Raw genomic sequence first — 15,817 nt, 5'->3', positions numbered from 1 at the left:
CCATCCCCCAGCAAAAATTCTAAAGGGAACCAGTTCACCGAACTTACTTGCACCACGCAAACACCCAACTCTTTGCTTCTGTGGATCCATCCCTCTGACGGGTCAGCCTCCCTCCCAATGCTGCAGGGCCCCTCCCACAGGGGACTACCGATGGCAAAGTGAGCTGAGCCTGCCCCTGTGCACCTTGCGGATCCACCCTGGCTAATATGCCAGATCCCGTTGAAGTAGCACCACAAGCCTGGCAGTGTGCAAGTAGCCCAGACAGGGGCCACACCATTCCATAGCGAGTCCTGCCCCTGGGAGAGGGGAAGATAAGGTACACACCAGTCTGACTGTGGCCTCAGTGGTGGCCTGGGGACAGACATCAGGTCTGACTTCAGCCCCGCCCTCAAACACAAGTTACTCCAGACAGCACAGGGGAAGTGCCCTGCAGTATGGAACCACTGCAGGAACTACCCAAAATGATGAAACAGAAGAATTTTCCTGAAAAGAAACTCCAGGAAGTAGAGACAGCTAACGAATTGATCAAAAATGATTTAAGCAATATAACGGAACAAGAATTTAGAATAGTCATAAAATTAATTGCTGGGCTTGAAAAAAGTATAGAGGACACGAGACAATCTATTGCTACAGAGATCAAGGGACTAAGAAATAGTCATGAGGAGCTAAAAAATGCTATAAATGAGGTGCAAAATAAAATGGAGACAACCACAGCTCAGATTGAAGAGGCAGAGGAGAGAATAGGTGAATTAGAAGATAAAATTATGGAAAAAGAGGAAGCTGAGAAAAAGAGAGATTAAAAAAATCCAGGAGTATGAGGGGAGAATTAGAGAACTAAGTGATACAATCAAACGCAACAATATCCATATAATAGGAATTCCAGAAGAGGAAGAGAGAGAGAAAGGGGCTGAAGGTATACTTGAACAAATCATAGCTGAGAATTTCCCTGATCTGGGGAAGGGAAAAGGCATTGAAACCCAAAAGGCACAAAGAACTCCCTTCAGATGTAACTTGAATCAATCTTCTGCATGGCATATCATAGTGAAACTGGCAAATACAAGAATAAAGAGAAAATTCTGAAAGCAGCTAGGGGTAAACATGCTCTAACATATAAAGGGAGGCCAATAAGACTAGTGACAGACCTATCTACTGAAACTTGGCAGGCCAGAAGTGAATGGCAGGAAATCTTCAATGTGATGAACAGAAAAAAAATATGCAGCCGAGAATCCTTTATCCAGCAAGTCTGCCATTCGGAATAGAAGCAGAGATAAAGGTCTTCCCAAACAAACAAAAGCTGAAGGAATTCGTCACCACTAAACCAGCCCTACAAGAGACCCTAAGGGGGATTTTGTGAGTGAAATGTTACAAGGACCACAAAGTGCCAGAGACATCACTACAAGCATGAAACCTACAGACATCACAATGACTCTAAACCCATATCTTTCTATAATAACACTGAATGTAAATGGACTAAATGCTCCAACCAAAAGACATAGGGCATCAGAATGGATAAAAAAACAAGACCCATCTATTTGCTGTCTACAAGAGACTCAGTTTAGACCTGAGGACATGAATGAAAGTGAGGGGATGGAGAACTATCTATCATGCTACTGGAAGTCAAAAGAAAGCTGGAATAGCCATACTCACATCAGACAAACTACACTATAAATTAAAGGCCATAACAAGAGATGAAGAAGGGCGTTATATAATAATTACAGGGTCTATCCATCAGGAGGAGCTAACAATTATAAATGTATGTGCCAAATACAGGAACCCCCAAATATATAAAGCAATTAATCACAAACATAAGCAACCTTATTGATAAGAATGTGGTAATTGCAGAGGACTTTAATACACCACTTACAGTAATGGATAGATCATCTAGACACAGGATCAATAAAGAAACAAGGGCCCTGAATGATACATTGGAACAGATGGACTTGACAGATATATTTAGAACTCTGCAATCCAAAGCAACAGAATATACTTTTTTCTCGAGTGCACATGGAACATTCTCCAAGATAGATCACATACTGGGTCACAAAACAGCCCTTCATAAGTATAAAGGAATTGAAATCATACCATGCACACTTTCAGACCACAATGCTATGAAACTTGAAATCAACCACAGGAAAAAGTCTGGAAAGGCTCCAAAAGCATGGAGGTTAAAGAACACCCTACTAAAGAATGAATGGGTCAACCAGGCAATTAGAGAAGAAATTTAAAAATATATGGAAACGAATGAAAATGAAAATACACCAATCCAAACACTTTGGGATGCAGCAAAGGCATTCCTGAGAGGAAAATACATTGCAATCCAGGCCTATCTCAAGAAACAAGAAAAATCCCAAATACAAAATCTAACAGCACACCTAAAGGAAATAGAAGCAGAACAGCAAAGACACCCCAAACCCAGCAGAAGAAGAGAAATAATAAAGATCAGAGCAGAAATAAACAAAATAGAATCTAAAAAAACTGTAGAGCAGGTCAATGAAACCAAGAGTTGGTTTTTTGAAAAAATAAACAAAATTGATAAACCTCTAGCCAGGCTTCCAAAAAAGAAAATGGAGATGACCCAAATAGATAAAATCATGAATGAAAATGGAATTACTACAACCAATCTCTCAGAAATACAAGCAATTATCAGGGAATACTATGAAAAATTATATGCCAACAAAATGGACAACCTGGAAGAAATGGACAAATTCTTAAGCACCCACACACTTCCAAAACTCAAACAGGAAGAAATAGAAAAGTTGAACAGACCCATAAGCAGTGAAGAAATTGAATCAGTTATCAAATATCTCCCAACAAATAAAAGTCCAGGACCAGATGGCTTCCCAGGGGAACTCTATCAGATATTTAAAGCAGAGATAATACCCATATTTCTCAAGCTGTTCCAAAAATAGAAAGGGAAGGAAAACTTCCAGACTCATTCTATGAAGCCAGCATTACTTTGATTCCTAAACTAAATAGAGACCCAGCAAAAAAAGAGAACTACAGGCCAATATCCCTGATGAATATGGATGCAAAAATTCTCAATAAGATACTAGCAAATTGAATTCAACAGCCTATAAAAAGAATTATTCACCATGATCAAGTGGGATTCATTCCTGGGATGCAGGGCTGGTTCAACATTCACAAATCAATCAATGTGATACATCGCATTAATAAAAGAAAAGTAAAAACCATATGATCCTGTCAATCGATGCATAAAAAGCATTTGACAAAATTCAGCATCCTTTCTTAATAAAAACCCTCGAGAAAGTCAGGATAGAAGGAACATACTTAAACATCATAAAAGCCATTTATGAAAAGCCCACAGCTAATATCATCCTCAATGGGGAAAAACTAAGAGCTTTTTCCCTGAGATCAGGAACACGACAGGGATGTCCACTCTCACTGCTGTTGTTTAACATAGTGTTGGAAGTGCTAGATCAGACAACAAAAGGAAATCAAAGGCATCAAAATTGGCAAAGATGAGTCAAGCTTTCATTTTTTTGCAGATGACATGATATTATACATGGAAAACCCGACAGACTCCACCAAAAGTCTGCTAGAACTGATACATGAATTCAGCAAAGTCGCAGGATACAAAATGAACGTACAGAAATCAGTTGCATTCTTATATACTAATAATGAAGCAACAGAAAGACAAATAAAAACACTGATCCCATTCACAATTGCACCAAGAAGCATAAAATACCTAGGAATAAACCTAACCAAAGATGTAAAAGATCTGTATGCTAAAAACTATAGAAAGTTTATGAAGGAAATTGAAGAAGATATAAAGAAATGGAAAAACATTCCATGCTCATGGATTGGAGGAATAAATATTGTTAAAATGTCAATACTACCCAAAGCAATCTACACATTCAATGCAATCCCAATCAAAATTGCACCAGCATTCTTCTTGATGCTAGAATAAGCAATCCTAAAATTTGTATGGAACCACAAAAGACCCTGAATAGCCAAAGTAATATTGAAGAAGAAAACCAAAGCGGGAGGCATCACAATCCCAGACTTTAGCCTCTACTACAAAGCTGTAATCATCAAGACAGCATGGTATTGGCACAAAAACAGACACATAGACCATGGAATACAATAGAGACTCCAGAATTGGACCCACAAATGTATGGCCAACTAAACTTTGACAAAACAGTAAAGAATATCCGATGGAAAAAAGACAGTCTCTTTAACAAATGGTGCTGGGAGAACTGGACAGCAACATGCAGAAGAATGAAACTAGACCACTTTCTTACACCATTCACAGAAATAAACTCAAAATGTATGAAGGACCTGAATGAGAGACAGGAAACCATCAAAACCCTAGAGGAGAAAGCAGGAAAAAATCTCTCTGATCTCAGTCTCAGCAATTTCTTACTTAACACATCCCCAAAGGCAAGGGAACTAAAAGCAAAAATGAACTATTGGGACCTCATCAAGATAAAAAGCTTCTGCACTGCAAAGGAAACCATCAACAAAACTAAAAGGTAACCAACGGAATGGGAAAAGATATTTGCAAATGACATATCGGACAAGGGCTAGTATCCAAAAGAACTCACCAAACTCCACACCCGAAAAACAAATAATCCAGTGAAGAAATGGGCAGAAGACATGAATAGACACTTCTCTAAAGAAGACATCCTGATGGCCAACAGGCACATGAAAAGATGCTCAATGTCACTCCTCATCAAGGACATACAAATCAAAACCACACTCAGATACCACCTCACGCCAGAATGGCTAAAATGAACAAATCAGGAGACTACAGATGCTGGAGAGGATGTGGAGAAACGGGAACCCTCTTGCACTGTTGGTGGGAATGCAAATGGGTACAACCACTCTGGAAAACAGTGTGGAGGTTCCTCAAAACATTAAAAATAGATCTACCCTATGACCCAGCAATAGCTCTGCTAGGAATTTACCTAAAGGATACAGGAGTGCTGATGCATAGGGGCACTTGTACCCCAATGTTTATAGCAGCACTCTCAAAATAGCCAGATTATGGAAAGAGCCTAAATGTCCATCAACTGATGAATGGATAAAGAAATTGTGGTTTATATACACAATGGAATACTACATGGCAATGAGAAAGAATGAAATATGGCCCTTTGTAGCAATGTGGATGGAACTGGAGAGTGTTATGCTAAGTGAAATAAGTCATACAGAGAAAGACAGATACCATGTGTTTTCACTCTTATGTGCATCCTGAGAAACTTAACAGAAGACATGGGGGAGGCGAAGGGAAAAAAAAAGGTTAGAGCGGGAGGGAGCCAAAACATAGGAGACTCTTAAAAACTGAGAACAAACTGAGTGTTGATGGGGGGTGGGTTAGGACTATTGAGGAGGGCACCTGTTGGGATGAGCACTGGGTGTTGTATGGAAACCAATTTGACAATAAATTTCATATTTAAAAAAATAAAAAATAAAGCAAGGACAACTTCCACAAAGCAGCTCATATGACTCAACAGGAGAAGGTGCTTTGGATAAAAGGTCTTCCCCCTGGCTCTGACCAGTAAGCAGACAACACACACCCTAATTAATATAGCGTCAAAATGAACTGTGCTTACCTTTTCATAGCAGAATAATTGGATGACTCTCGATGACATCTTGAGTTTAAGGAATGAAAGTTCCAGGAATCACAGATTCTAGAGGTGGTACACCTGAGAGGAATCACATGAATTCATCTAAAAGTAAAAATTCTGAAGTTTCCAAAGAGAGATGAGTCAACTTAGTTTCAAAGCATTCAGATTGCCAATCTTCTTTCTGTATTATTTCTACCATTTTTCTGCTGGACTCAGAGGTTTCTTGCCTTCCCAGTTGCACATGTGTCTCAAACAGCAGATGCCAGCTCAATATATTCAGAAATAAGTAGCATTTTCTTCTTTTTAAATTTTTTAATGTTTATTTTTTTAGAGAGAGAAAGGGACAGAGCATGAACAGGGGAGGGGCAGAGAGAGAGGGACACACAGAATCTGAAGCAGGCTCCAGTCTCTGAGCTATCAGCAGAGCCCAACATGGGGCTCAAACTCATGAACTGTGAGATCACGGCCTGAGCCTAAGTCGGGTACTTAACCAGCTGAGCCAACCAGGTGCCCTATAAATAAGTGGCTTCTAGTAGAATTCTGGAATCATAGAAATCAGACTCCCAAGGGTTTTCTAACAGGTCTTGGACCTAATATTTGCCACTGTGTCTTCCTGCCTGTAGAAGGGGTTCCAGGGTGGGGTAGAGAAGATATTTTCTTCTACTGGCAGGCTAGAGAGATAGGAAAAGATGAAAGGGGCATACTCCTTTCACAAATGGAATTAAGATCCTTGAGTGATTAGATCATAGGAGAAGCCTGGGATGCAAGAAATAATTAACAGAGGATAAAACCTCAGAGAGCTAACTGTGATAATTTCCATAGGGACAGCCCAATCTAGGATACTACCAAGAGACAGAGAACTATTAAGATTTATTAATAACATTCATTAATAAGATTAATTAATTTTTTTTGTAAAATTTAGGTCAGTAGTTCTCAACCTTGACTCTGTATATTAGCATTCCAATGCCCAGGCTGCAATGGAGCCAATTAAGTAGAAGCCTCTGGGGGTGGAACCCAGCCCTCAGTTGTTTAAAAATCTCCCCAGCTGAGTCCAATGTGCAACCAAAACCGAGAACCACTGATTTGAGCAAGATTTGAGACAGAAAGTTTGAGAAGATCAGCACATGTTATTTGGAGCATTAGGTGAGTTTCATATTCAAGAGTTAGTTGCGGGGATAGGGTGCCTGGGTGGCTCCGTCAGTTAAGCATCCGACTTCAGCTCAAGTCATGATCTCACAGTTGGTGAGTTGGAGCCCCGCATTGGGCTCTGTGCTGATAGCTTGGAGCCTGGAGCCTGTGTCTTCGGATTCTGTGTCTCCCTCTCTCTCTACCCCTCCCCTGCTCACACTCTGCCTCTCTCTCTCTCAAAATTAAATAAAACGTTAAAAAAAAAAGTTAGTTGGGGAAGGTGGAAGTATTGATCATCTCCAAGGAAACATACCAGGTACAAGTGAGACCTGGCAGATGGGAAGCAGCAGATAACAAGAGATCTAGGTCTCAGAAGTAAAAATCTGGTCCGTGGGGTTTGTTGAAACAATGGAGGTTCTCAGGGGACCCAGAACTGGCTGACTTCATCTCTTCCTCACTGTGGTGCCCGCTTACTGCAGAATCTCAAGGACTGTGTCAGACTGGATCACAGCCAGTGAAGACAGGCAAGAACCAGCCTCAGAAGCAGATGAAGATTTTACACAGGCAGCTGAAAGGAGTAGGGAAATGAAGCTTTATTGAATATCCTGCTACTACAGAGAAAGATGTAGTTAGTAGAGGGGCCCAGTGATTCTGTTGCTATTAAATCTGGTAAGTTACTCAAGGTCTAGACTAGTTAAAAGATGAGACAAAATGGCCAACAAGCACATGAAAAGATGCTCGGGACCACTAGCCATTGGGGAAGTGCAAATCAAAACTACAAGGAGATATCACCCTGCCCCCATTACGATGGCTACTGTCAAACAAAACAAAAGTGTTGGCAAGCATGTGGAGAAATGGGAACTCTTGCACACTGCAGGAGGGAATGCAAAAGGTGCAGCAGCTTCGGAGAACAGTATGGAGGTTTCTTAAAAAATTAAAACTAGTACTGCATGATCCAGCAATTTCACTTCTGGGGATATACTCAAAAAATAAAAATTGAAAGCAGGGCTTTGGAGAGATATATGTACATCCATAGCAGCGTTATTCACAATAACCCAAAGGTGGAGACAATCCAAATGCCCATTGATGGATGAACGGATAAACGAAATGTGGTCTGTACACACAGTAGAATATTGTTCCGCCATAAAAAGCGAAGGAAGTTCTGACACATGCTGCAACATGGATGAACGTTGAGGACATTATGCTAAGTGAAATAACCTAGTCTTAAAAAGACCAACTTGTATGATTGCCTGGTTAAAATGGTAAATTTTGGATTATGTGTATTTTGCCACAGTGAAAAAATAAAAATTATACATAACCAGATATTTTTAGGTTAGGAAAAGCAAGGTGTAGTATTGTTTATATTATGATGCAAATACTTTTGGCCAAAGAAGAGGAATGAAAGTTCGTATAATCTCTTATTTCTTGCTGTATTTGTGTGTATACATATTTCTGTGTGTGTGTATGTGTGTGTGCGTGTGTATATGTGTATGTACTTGTATTCATACCAAGAACCAGTGGGAAAATAAACAAAATGAATAAAATGGGATGAAGGGAAGAGAGACTGAGACTTCTTGTGACACCGTTGTAATAGTTTTGACTTTTGAGTCAAGTAAATGTATGGCCTATTAAAAATTAAATTGTTAAAATAATAAATCTAAGGACGGGCAAAGCCAAAGACAGAGAAGAGGCAGTGGAGCAAGGGTTGATCCTCTGTGGGCCTCTTGGGGCCTAATATTTAATAGACACATCAACAGTGGCTTTCTTCCAAGTGTCTGTGGTACCCATTTGTCTTTGGCTGAGACGAATGTGAGATTAAAGGGAAACTCTCCTAGGAGACAGCATGCAAAGGCGTGAGAATTGCAGAGCTGGAGGCAGGGGAGTGCCAGCCTGCCCGGGGCTGCATGAGGCCCAGCATCTTGCTGAGGATGGAGGAATCCATGGGATTAGGGCCTGGAAATGTTCCCACTGAGCTGCATATTACATCTGAAGGGAACCACAGTCCCAGGAGGGAGTGAAGGCCATGTCACCCTGGAGGAGCAGAGAACATAGGACTCAAAGGGGAAAGAGCAAAAAATAAGCTGTAAGCTAAATAAGCTAGATTCAAAGAGGAAGAATCCTGGAGTGTCTCAAATGCCACTCTTTGCGAAAGAAGTTAATGTACATCGAGTCCTCTCTCCCCATACTGAAATGTAGTGTCCCCAACTAACACCTTGATGCACCAACTTTCTCTGTGGAGACTCAGTTTACAAACTGTACACTCACTCTGGACCCCAGCTCAGCTTGACCAGCATCCCGGCAGGCTTGAAACCACGGATATCTTCTCTATTTCCCTCTCCTTCTACACCCAGGCAATGCTAATTCATCACTTTGGTCTTTGGTTGGCAAAGCAAAGTGGGTCTGGTTAGGGGAATATTATTTTTCCTGGAAAACTGTCCCGTGTAGCACACATTGTTGTTGGATACATTTCCAGAACCAGTATTGTTAGGTCAAAGTATACGTGCATTTAAGATTCTGATGGATATTGCCAAATTGTCTCCTAAAGAGGCCATTCAATTTTCACTCTCAGCAACAGTGCATTTTGAGGGTCTGTTCTATCATGTTCTTGCCAGCACTGTATACAATCAGACTTTTCTATATTTGCCAAACTACTAGGGGAGAATGTGATCTCATAACTCTTATATTTGAGTAGAGTTAGCCATTTATATTCATATTTATGTATCTATTTATTTATTTACAGTGTGTTCATATTAATGGGGACGGGGTAGAAAGAGAGGGAGAGAGAGAATCCCAAGGAGACTCTGTGCTGTCAGTGCAGAGCCTGAAGACCTGAGCCAAAGTCAAGAGTTGGACACTTAATGAACTGAGCCACCCAGATGCCCCAGACATTTATATTCGAATGTGAATTGTATTTTCTGGTCCATTAAGAACATTTTAGCCTTTGCCATTATAATATTTTCCCCAACTTGTCTTTTGACTCTGTGGTAGTTTTTGTGATGAGCAGGTGTTTGTCTGTCTTTCCTTCATGATTCTTATATTTTGTATCTTGCTTAGAAAGGCTTTTCCCACTCTAAAATTATATTTTAAAAACTCATCTCTTGGATTGTCATGCTTTTTCAGTTTTGCTTTTGGTAAGGTGCCTTAACAGAATCTTATTTTTAGGTAAGGCAGGCTTCCACCAGTTGAAATAATGAGAACATTTTATAAAACTGGGCATATTTGTTGTATAGCTGTTCCCCCCAAGAAGTTATGGCTCTGGTTTCACCTCTGTAGGGGAATTTTCAAGTATTTCTCATAATTGTAACCTAAAAATACATCTATAGAAATATTGCTACCTCCGCGCATATGCACAACTGAGTTTTTATGCCTTGGGCAGCCTGCATTCTGTTCTGGCACCCAGACAGAGATTATTTTTACAGTCTTAACAACTGTTTCCAGTAAACAGATTACATTGCGTGGGAGAACCAAATTTGAAAGGGGCCCCAGTTGAACTTCCATTATTTGTCAATTATTAGCATGAAGCTACTTAAAGGTTTCATGTGACAAGTCTTTAATACCATGGGCTAGAAGATGTCCATTAAGGAAGAATTGTCCTAAAGGGTTTCATTCAGAGACATTAAGAAATGTTTCCAAAGCAATGGTTTCATCAACTTCAAAGTAAGGCCAACTTATAACTTATCGACTTATGTGATTTGGAGAGTCTGCCAGAACTATTCTAATCCCTACCTCTAAGAGGAATACTCCCAGTGTTTTATCCTTAGGGAACAAAACAGAAAATATACTTGATACTGCATCTTGGTGGTGAAAATTCCAGAATTCGTGGTAGGAACACAACCCTCCATATAAATATATTTCCAAGGATCTCCACCACCAATCAGTTCCAGAAATATCAATAAGGAGCAAAATGTTCTCTTTCATATCTCCACTGTCCCCTGTACCTACCAGGGGCTGGACAGCAGTGAGATGATCCTGCCAAAGGAACAAGAAACAGAGAAAATGGAAAGACCATAAAAAGATATTGTTCCTCAAAGCCATAAACTGTAAAGTCATTCTGTTCCTCCCCAACCCCTAGCCCATGAAGATGATGAAATCTGGATTCCACTCTCCAAAACACCCCACCTCTGCTTCTTCTGCCCCTCAGAGCCTCAAAAACATGTCTGCATGTGATCATACATGTTTTTAATCACCAGCACCTGGAAACATAACGTTTCCCATGCAGGGTAACCAGATTCAGCAAATAAGAATGGAAGGTGCTCAGTTAACTCTGAATTTCAGATAAACAATTAATAATATTTAATATAAGAACATCCTATGCCATGTTTGGGACTCAGACTAAAAATTTTCATCGTTATCTGCAATTCAAATTTAGCTGATGTCCTATATCTTATATAACAACTCTACTCCCAAGGCAGCCACCTTAGAATAGTTAAATGAATAAAAATTCTTTCTCATCATGAAATAAAAATCTGTCTTCTACCCATTGGTGGTCCTTCAGATATTTAAAGAAAGCTGAGGAAGCACTAAAGTCAGACAGCTTAGGTTGAGTTTTGTTACTTTGTGACCTTGGGCAGTTTCTTTAACCTCTGTGTTTTCCATCTCCAAAATGAGATAATATCACCTGCCTTACAGGGAAACCGTTATTATTGTAGCTCTTAAAAGCCCCAAATAATGTCGTTCAGCCTAGTCAAAGTGATGGTTGGAATCAGCCACAATTCTGAGTAATGTTAATGGAAATTTAGAGAAGACTGTTTTCACTAGGGTAAAACACTAAGATTGCTGTTAACCTGTCCTGGAGGATGAAGGGGGATATCAGTTAGAGAATGTTTAGAACAGTTAGAGGATGCTTAACTGATGATTACTCTCTCTATATTCTGTATCCAGTCATCATGACACTGGCTCCTAGGTCTGTTGTCTCAAAAGTACAAAGAGCAGCTGCAGAGTATTCACAGGTGTCAATAGTTATTTCTGAACTACAATAACTGTGATCTTGAGAGATTATATTCATCATAGAGAATAAATGTTAGTTGTTGGAAAACAATTGTTGTCAGTCCATGTAATAATTTAAGTGAATTTTTTCATCAAAGTTGTGCTAAGTAACCTATTAACTATGATTTCACTGATCTGTTATAATCAAAGTAATTAGCATACAAACTGTGCAGATTCTCCTGCAAAAAGAAATTTCTTTGGAATAATTAACTTGAAGGAATTTATATTAAGCACACAATATAAACTCTTATTCTTCCATATTATTATAGCCTCTTCCAATAGGGTTCTATGCTGTATCCTGGTCCCTTACCTGAAGCTGCCCACGTTAAGATGTGCCACAGTGAAGCAGGACTTTCTCCTCTCTTGTGCTGGGCCTTATATTTCCAGTAATAAAGCTCAAGATCATTTGAAACATCACTAACTGACTTCCACAGAGCTGTCAGTTACTCAGTTACAACCACTTTTTGTTCCTCTATATGCTATGGATAAATTTCTTATATTTTGCATTTGGTTTCTTTGTTCCTAAATTTATAAAACTTGCTAAATTGTAGCTTTGATTTGTAGGTGGAAATCTAGCATATCCAGATTGTTTTTGTACTCTTCTAAACCTTTATCTACCATATATTTACTTTTTTGTTGTCATTGGTCACAAAGCGACATGCTTTTTTTTAATCTATATATTTGTTTTTAAAAATATTTTGTGATTTAGAAACTCAAGCTTTGAGGCAGGATGACTGAGGAATTTTAGGTTTAGAGCTAAAAGAGATTCCTTCTGTGTTGCAGTGTATCAGAGGGAAGGGGTTTTTCTTACCACCAGTTGCTTGGTAACTAACATTCAGGTCAATTAACAGACATGTGTGACCAGATGGCTAATCACTCTAGTGTATCTACCTAACAGGGAGGCCATACAAGGGAGGTAATAAAGATGATAACAGGTCTTTGCAATATTCTGAGCTTAGTAGAAAAGTAGATCAGCTTTATTTTGCATTTTCAAACATGTGTTCTAGAATCAGGTGATCATTTTTCCTTAATATTTGTCCACAAATCTGTTAGTAGATACACGTCACATAGTTCAGTTCTGGCATTTAAAGTTCTATATATAGGTTTGGAACAGCTTTCTATCTGGCAGTGGAGAAGAAAAGGGACTTCTCTCCACAGGCCATCCTTGATCTTAAGAGACCTAAGCCCGACATACCAAAGAGAAGAGGCAACTATAAGCCAAGATCACTGATCCTTGGCACAGAAGATGGGCTCTTCCATCCAGTTGGAGCCATAATTCAGCTTAATCCTAAACACGTTAATATATTATCCTCTAAAGCTAAGGATTTCCTTGCAAAGCTGAGCACAAATTGTGCATTTTGAATATACATCATAGTGTAAAAGGACCACATTCCTTGCTGCTTCCCAATTGTCGTTTTCTGCCTTTCTCTCTCTCTCTTTTTGCCTTTCTCTTTCTAATCTTTCCCCACATTTAGCTGTCAGGTAATTAATGTTTGTATGAACTAGGTGAATTCTGTTTTTTAAAATCTTTTACTTTTTTGTTGGCAGGAGAAGCAGGATGGGGAATAATATGTTTTTAGTTTAGTTTTTTTTTTTTCAAGTTGCTAAAGTACTCAAATTAAGAACAGATAAAGCAAGAAACTGATTAATAAGATGTGGGCCAGGACACGAACAATAACGCCAAGAAATAACCACTCACACAGTAGCTTGGTATAATAGATGGGCTTTGGGTTCAACCAGAACTGGCTAGTAAACATGGATTCTTCTACTTATTAACTAGGTGATTTTGAGCATGTAATTCTCAGAGCCTCAGCTCACTCCCCATTCCTTTCATACCACTGCTATCTGCCAACAGACTTGTGAGGGTGGGAGGAGTCAAACTCCAACATGGCTCTAATATTCTTTTAGCTTTTCCCTAGAAAAGCAGCAGCTAGGGGAATTGGTACAGCAGCTAGGGGAGAGGATGGAGCTTGCTTGGATCTATTGATCCAGTTGTTCTGGAACAGGTACATGTAGGAAAAGTTTAATCATCAGACACTAGCTATATGAGCTATGTCTTCAGAGATCCAGAGAGTCCAAGGACATTTCTTATGCCTCGATATATTGAAAGACCCCAACCAAAACATTTTCTTATGCTTGCATTAAAAACCTGTGTGATATGCCTAAAATGGCATGACATGATAAGGTATAATTAAAGAGCTAAAAGAAAAAAAAAGTAATAGAACTAATAAAAAGTAATAGAAGTAATAAAAACTAAAGAATAGCTCTGTCCCCTGAAAACCAGTGTATGTGTTTGGTATGAAAAGTGCTATCTGGATTGTCTCTGGGTTAACAATAACTCAGAGGCAAGCTGGCGTATACCTACTGTGAAAAACTCTAGTGTTGCTTCATTCTACATGACATTTCTTGGATAAACATTGGTTTGAAGTTCACAAAACTGTGCCTGCTCTTGAGGTGTTTTGTGCACTTAGGTTTTCTAGACAATGCTATGAAGCCATTCCTCTGAATATGAAAGTGATCCTACTGGCACCAAGCAAATGTCAAACCACACTGAGACATGTATACAAGGAGGGAGGGCCCATAAGAGCATGTTTTATCTTTTGCCAAACTTTCTCCTGCTTCACAAAAGAGTATGTGTCTTTTAAAATGCATACGCTGCAAATGTAAGATCCCTTGGAAAAAAAAATTTGAACAAGATACTAACTACGACCAACTAGTTAATTCCTTGGAGCTCTAGGCCAGCAGAGGAACATTCAGGTGCCAGTGACAAGCACATATTCCCAGCCATGAACATTGGGCGTTCTCCAGTAGAGCAAACCTAATGTATCCATAGAACAGCAACCTAGAGCCTCCAGAGTTACAAAGGAAGGGGAATTAAGAAGAAGGAAATTGAGGCAAGGCAACATTTAACCAAGGGGTGAGGTGGGTTCTAGTGAGTTGCCAGCCTAGAGTCTTCACTCCATCAATCCTCTCATTGTATTTGAAGAATGTTCATTAACTTCCCAGTGCCTCTCCATTGTCCCTATTAGGGAGCCACTCATGTCCATTTGTACTCTACCCTGTTTTTGTTGTTGAAAATGTCAGATAACACTCCTGTGGCCTGGGATAAACAATCTTTGCCTGGATTATTGTCTTATTTATTTCCCAATATGACACTTTTGAAGAAAGTGAAGCTTTGGAGAAACATTCCTCTTCCAAACTAGACTATGTTGAATCGGCAATTGAATTTTGATATGTCATACTCTTCACGTGTGATGAAAAGGACTTTGAGATTTTTTAGAGATTTTAAAACCTGTTTCTTCATTACATAAGTGGGTCAAGAGATTAGAATACAGCTTTTATGATTTAGTATGATGGTAGGCAGCCTTCAAAGATGGCCTTCAGTGATCCCTGCCTCCTGGTAGTCATGCTCTTGAGTGTGGGCTGGACCTAGTGATTTGTTTCTAATAACATATGGCAAAAGTAGATAGGATGTCATTTCTGTGCTTAGGTCATGGAGAGTGTGACTTCATCTTGTTGGATTTTATTGGCCTTTTTAGCTTGCATACTATGATGAAGCAAGCTGTTGTGTTGGAGGGGCACACATGGCAAGGAACTGAGGGTGGCCTCTAGCCTGGCAGCTAGCGAGGAACAGAGTCCCTTAGTCCAACAGTCTATGAGTTAACTTGACAACAAACTAACCAACCAATGAGTGAACTTGAGAGTGGATCATGTCCCAAATCAACTGTGACACTGATGAATGAGGCCCCAGTGGGAACCTTGACCGTAGTCTCATAAGAGATCATGGAAGCAGAGAAGCCAGTTAAGACTCATACAGATTCTTGGTTACAGAAACTCTGAGATATATTGTTTGAAATCACCCAGTTTTAGGGAAATCATTGTCCAGAAAAGGAAAGCAATATAGGTATCATTCTATTTATACTTCTAAAGACTAAAATACAGATAACAACTCAAGCGTCTTTGACTTTTTTTAGTTTAAGTATGCAACTAAGGATACCAACCAGAAAGTACAATATGACTTCAAAAATTTTAAACAAAATAACAACTACCTACAAAATTTATCAGTGACTTATTCTGAGTAGTGGGGTGATTAGCAATTTTATTTTTCTCTTTGT

This window comes from Acinonyx jubatus, chromosome B2, assembly GCF_027475565.1.
Source record: "Acinonyx jubatus isolate Ajub_Pintada_27869175 chromosome B2, VMU_Ajub_asm_v1.0, whole genome shotgun sequence".
Lineage (NCBI taxonomy): Eukaryota > Metazoa > Chordata > Mammalia > Carnivora > Felidae > Acinonyx > Acinonyx jubatus.
This window is presented reverse-complemented; position numbering follows the sequence as displayed.